Source organism: Pinus tabuliformis, chromosome 5_1 (assembly GCF_031772625.1).
Source record: "Pinus tabuliformis cultivar Carrire ecotype Pingquan chromosome 5_1, CPIR1, whole genome shotgun sequence".
Lineage (NCBI taxonomy): Eukaryota > Viridiplantae > Streptophyta > Pinopsida > Pinales > Pinaceae > Pinus > Pinus tabuliformis.
In genome coordinates, this window is record NC_142305.1 from 304,423,170 (window position 1) to 304,429,570 (window position 6,401).

Genomic DNA, 6,401 nt, shown 5'->3' on the forward strand with positions numbered 1-6,401 from the left:
GAAGATGAGTGTTCTAACAAACAGACCAGCTTGTTGCTTGCATACACACTTCGTGAATCTCCACTTCGATGGTTGTGCAGCCTACTGCCTAATAGAGTGCACTCACTTGAGAACTCTTGTGATCTCATTGAAGACACTTTCTATCATTTTGATCCAATCCATATTGACCCAAAACTGTTACAACAATAGAAGCCTCCACATTAATTGATCATGGATTTTTGGCAGTGCTTCTGTCTTCCATTCCGAATTCTTCACTTGTTGTGAACGAGTAAAAATCCATTGACGGAGTTGGTGTTGCACAACCAACATGCGATGTCATTCATGAAGAGTACGAGTGGGAGCTTGAACATCAACACTTGGCAAAGGATGACTCCCTTCCATCCAAGCCTCTTCTGTTCTTTCATGACATCTTTGGTGAACCTGCCATCCATGATTTTTCATGTGTATCTCCATCCACAGATGCACCCATTGTTGATCACTCGCAGGACTCACCAGATGTTGGTCCATCATTTGAAAATGGAGAAGATAAGTTGTTCATTGAAAATCCACTTGATATTTCATTTGTCTTTTCCAGAAACATAGAGGATGAGTTTGTTCACTTTTCATCTACCCCTCTATTTGATTCATCTGATCATGAGGATGCCGATGAAATCGTTGATTTTTCTGATCGTGGTGGTCGTGATCTATCTACTACCATATTAGATCATAATCAAGACTCTATCGCAGTTGATCTTTCGAAGCCACCGGTTTATGATGATCTACCTGATGATGAAGTTGAAACACCCAAGACTGTCGAGGCAATTCAGCCTCAGATGATGGTTATGTCAGGTCCTTGCTCTCTTGGGGTTAGTCTCACTTCCAATCGATAAACTATTCAATCACCAAAGGCTCCTCATCACTCATTTGTATGCATTGAAGATCCATCTCACACACAGATCAGACTTCCTCCACTCGAACTACACGATCCCATCTCTCATGCATTGGAGGAATATTACTTTGCAAGCATTCGTTCACGACACAAGTTATCTTTGTTTCTTTCGTTTGCTTGCATGTCATAGTCAAGAGTGTGATTATGCTTCAAAATTGTGCGCAGTGTCACATAGATTCATGATAATTACACGGACTTCTCACCATGCACTTGTACTCACTTATGTCCTATGGGCACTTTGAAACATGAAGCGTGGTTGTCTTCATTATTATATCTTTCTTGATTGCTGGTTCACGCAACTGGGTTGCTCGTGGACCAAGCCTTCACCAACATGGGTCAACCAATGTGCCTTGGAAGTATCACTTCACATGATCAGGCCTATGCACCTTTAGTTTAGGTGTAGGAGTAGTGTTTTCTTTTAGTCAGTTTTCTTGCATGCTTGTTTGCTTACTCACTTTGTTTGTTTGTTTGTTTGCTTACTCAATTTTCTTTCACTTTCGCTTCTGCTCTTGCTTTGCTTTGTTGTTTTTTAGTTCGCTTGTTTCATTCTTAGCTTAGTTTCACATGAAACCATGTATGACTCTTGAAACGAGTTGGGTGAAGTACAAGATGGATTGTGCAGCTATCACTACTCAATTATCTGTCATCTTGCCTCTGTATGAGGAACTTGTTACTTTTTGTCTATGATATGTCTAAGGAAAATACATATTGTTCGAAGTGAACCTTGGTTAAAACACAACGCTTGCATGCTAACTAGTGTCACCTTCTCTAGTCAGTTGTTTTTGAGTTAACCCTATTGAGCTCATTCAAGTAGAGTAAGGTGAGGGGGGAAACCTTAATAGGCATGTCAGAGATACAATAAACTACTTCTTTGCTGGAACAACCTCTTCTACTCTTAATAAGTCGGGATCCCTCTTCTGCCTCTGAAATGAATAAGTGTTATGCATAGTTATGAAAAAATGAAAAAAATGAAAAATTCAAAATGAAAATGAATAAGGTGAAATAAAAGAAAGGCTTCCTATGCAAGGAGGTGATGCAAGTAACTCTGTCGGGGTACTGACTAGGCTCGCTGGCAGCGTAGCCATGCTTGTGTTCCTATGTGACTCCGTCGGGATAATGTCTAGGCCTGTTGGTAGCGGAGCAACACCAGAGATGAAACTAAGACTTTGATGGCTATACTACTTCTGCACCAATATACCCCTCAACCCCAATCAAGACAATTGTGTTTCCTTGGCTTGGAATGTGTGTCAATTGACCAAGAGTTTGGCAGATGCTACATCTTACAATCAAGATAGTGTGAAACCAAGATGAGTTGAAAACTGAACAATACTTCCAAAGGTGTTAGACTTGCTTTTCACGAATAAGTTCCATTCAAAGAGCTGGAGTTCTACCAGTGTGTCACCAAGTGTTGTAGCAACTACAACCACCCTCCTAAATTTTTCCTTAGCTTCGTTTTGGAGCCTCCCTACCAACCTTTCGCAACACCTTGTCTTGCTTTGTCAAGTACACCAGCTTCAATTTTTTGCTTGCAAAAAGGCATCCTATCGATCATAGCTTGATGCATTCCCCTCATAGGCTAATCACTCGGACTTGGTCCAGCTCCAGGCTGAGCAGATCCCCCAAGAAATTGTGCATTTTTGGAGGGAAACTAGCCTTCCCTCCATAAATTACGCAATCATGTGTGGCAACCTGTTGGGCTCCAAAATTGCACAATTCTTCCAGTCAACACTCACAGTGAAAATTGCGCAATTTTCCCCAGTAGGGCTACTGAGCCCAGAATTGCACAAATCTGGGTAGCAGTCAACTGCTCTACCTAGAAATTGCACAAATCTCCTGGGCAACCAACCCAGCTCCTAGCCAGAAATGTGCATTTCCTTCAAGCAGTTGAGTAGCTGCATGCATGAGAAGTTTGATTGACTAGTTCCGGTCGGGAGCAAGGAAACTTGACTTGCATGCATAGCTTACTTTTTCTCGGAATAGCAAAAGGCAACATGAAAAAAGCATCACATGATTCAGGGAGCTATTTTTAGTAGCTGGAGGTTACATGCAAAGTTGTTTTAAAAACTTTCCTCCAAGTGTCTCTTTTTCCTAGATTTGTGGCATGCGCGTCATGAGATCAAAAATTATTTATTCCACGCATCAAAGCTCATTCCTTCACATTGATCTTGGAGCTCGGACATCCCACAACACATTCTGGACCCTTCGACACATCTGGCTCAGCTATTCATGGGTAAGTGGCCTCAACTTGTCTTTTTCAACATTTCTGTCGTTTTTTATGTTTTCTCCTGTGTGATTATTGTTTTCTTGATTTCTTTGAATGCTTTTTGTCATTTACATGTATACTAGCTTTTCGTAGCTTTGTTTTAGTTTTAGTTGCTATCTTACTACTGTTGCATGTGTTAGACTCTGTCTTATATCAGAGATTGATTCTTCTTCAAAACAGGGTTTTGAAGAAGAAATCATTAATGTTGCTTTTCAAATTATGTAATTTATCTTCAGCTCTTCTTAAGACAACAGCAAACTTCAAAACTTCTACCTGCACAAACACAATTTCAAAGCATCATTTATATATATTTTGTGGAGAGCAGGTATTGCAAAATGCAGGTATATATTTTGGTTGTCTTTATGGTGTTACAGCTCCATTGCAGTTGGATGACAGTGAAGAGATTCATGTGCTCTTTGATTGGATGAAGCAACATGGAAAGGTTGTGTTAAAGCTCGACATGGGTATTCCAAAGCTTGCAAGTTGTTAGAGGATTTCAAAGGGATGGTTTTGAAATTTGATTCAGTCATGTATGGATCTCTTTTAGCTCTCTGTGCTTCACATAAGGGTGAAGAATGCTTACGTGACTATTTGCCCGGGATTGGGGAGGACAAGCAGCGCTCTGCACGCCTTACAGCCTGGTTTCATACACCAAAAGATTATTTTATTGAGGTTGAGCAAGTTTCCTATGGTTCAAGAAATGCACGCTATGCAGATCGCTTCACCTTACTTTTACCATGTTGTCTTGATTACATTAAATGGGATGTAATATATAATTCTCAATACCCTTGGGCTGCACCGGATATCATCTTTGGACTGGATGATGATAGCTTTCAGCCCCTTTCCTTTACAGGTGAAGGTCAAGAAACATCTCAGTCAATTTGGGACATTTTTTGTGACTAGAAAATTAAAGACCCATCAGGGCTTTTGCGACTCATTCTTGAATTAAGGAATTTGTACATGGGTTATCAAAGGAAGCGTGTTGAGGAACTAGATGATCCCAGATTGAAATTTGAAATCAGCACCATTATTCCTAGGGAGGGACTGGAGATTAGTTTGTTATCTGGAATTGAGAGGCCAGATGCAGTGAAGTTTGCTGTTCCCCTTTTGGACCTTGATTTAAGCAATATTCTGGTTGGGTATCCATTGAAACACCGCCTGTAGATATTCTTACAGGTCATATTTCCTGTAAGGAAAAGACAATCTGAAATGCCATCTTCTCCACAGATAAAGTTAGTTGCGTCAAAAACAATTGAAGGAGTTATTTGACATTGAAGATGTCACACTTCCAGTTTGGGTTGATGGCATGTGCATGGCAGAATATATTCCTAATTTGGAAGAAAATCTAAGAGCTCAGGTGTCAGAAGCTATTGCATCAGTCAATTCACGGAGAATTATTGGAAGAGGTCCTCTCAATGAAGATGAATTTGAGGAAGTAGCACAGGGAACATTTTTGAAAGATGATGACATTTCTAGTATTTCTGGATCAGATGAAGAGTCGGATGATCCTATCACTTGTGGCTGGCAAACTCAAACCGAGTCTGTGAATAGATCCATGAATATGAAAAACCAAATTTTAATATCCCTACAGTCTGGAGAAATTGTCTCAATTTGGAAAAGTTTGTTTTTGGGTGACAGAGAGGATCTACTTCCTGAACATAACAACTCTATGGTCAAAGAGAATGATGCTAAGGGTTTAGCTTTGGCTGAAAAGGAGGTGATTGCGAGGTTGCAATCCTTGGTTAAAGAAATATCGAGATCAGAAAAACTTGAGGGTTGTGTTGCTTGCAAGTGGAGGACATTTCGCTGGTTGTGTTTTTGATGGAAATAATATTTTATCTCACAAAACTTACCACAGGTATGTAGTAAGGGCAAACGCAGGTGGCAGGCAATCAAGCAAAGATTCAACTAGGAGAGCTCCAAAGTCTGGCGGGGCTTCTCTGCGGCGTTACAATGAAATGGCTCTTAAAAAGGCGGAGAAAGATGCCAAACGAAAGCTAAAGCAAAGGAGATGAAAAAGATACGGAAATCAAAGCAAAAAGCGCAGGCTCAATCCACCAGTTTAGAAGTAGCTTCCGTTGCAGTTTGTTATGGACAGAATGCTGTCTCAGAGCTACTTGAAAAAGGCAAAGCATTACCCAACATGCAATCGCATGCATTTCAAGAGGAAAAAGACTGGTGACATTTCCTTCAACAGCACAATGGCATTAACACATGTTAACGAAAAACTCTGTTATCAAATGCTGAGGTATTGTTCAGGGAAGATGCCACTGTTGATGATCTCATCGATGTCATTGAAGGGAACCGCATCCATATCCAAGCTTTTGGACCAAAATCAGCAGTGCAAATATCACGTGTTGGCTCTGGTGTTATTCTTCCCACAGTATACCTGCACAAGTGCAATCTGTCAAATGGAGAATGTGAAAGAAATAATTGGGATAAAAATGCATTATAACAATCATTTGGGATAATCACTTGAGAAAAGCACTAAGTTATAAGCATTCATCATTCAACCAGTATGGGACTGAGGATGGTGATTCTAATATGCAGCAAGAGGTGATGGCGCCATTGAAATTATTGATCTCAGATTTGAGTCACACATGACAGGAGGAAAAAGTAAGCAGCCATTACGTCAAAGCGCAGAAATAGGCATGAAATAAGTTTGAAGATATACTTTCCAGATGTGAATGAAACTTAAAAAAGGACGATTGAACACCTAGCAGCAGAGAATAAGATTTCGATTGCCTATGTTATTTTTAGCAAAGGGAAGGACACCTGTAATGCCACCTATTCACCAGATTTGCCTCAAACTTAGCCAAACCATCAACAGAATTCAGTGGAAAGAGCGCCATTCTCCCTTCAGGAAAGCGCTGATTATTTTTAGTTTATTTTGTTAATAAGGATAATAAAACAAATCCCTCATCTTGGGGTCGACTTGTTTTTCCCCAGCTATAGTTTGTTTGATATTTTTGTGAGGTTCGTTAAAACAGCGCCCTTTTTTTGGGCAGTAGTTTGATTTATTATAAAAAAAATTCATTTGAAATAAAAAAAAAAGGAGAGAGTGAGTGAAGGAGGGAGAGTTTTTTCTGAGTGCTGGGAGCTGCTGGAGAAGCAGAGAGCTTTTTATTGTACAGTTTTATGACAGAGAATTTAATGGAATTTCACAGCTCTGTTTGCCGAGATTCATGTGGTATGTTGATTTAGCATAAG

The 6,401-nt window shown here is 40.0% G+C and overlaps 1 pseudogene; it reads left to right on the forward strand.

Moving 5' to 3' along the window:
* Window positions 1–3,695: 3,695 nt before the first annotated feature.
* On the forward strand, window positions 3,696–5,206 carry LOC149164580 (uncharacterized; annotated as a pseudogene).
* The last annotated feature ends 1,195 nt before the right edge of the window (window positions 5,207–6,401 follow it).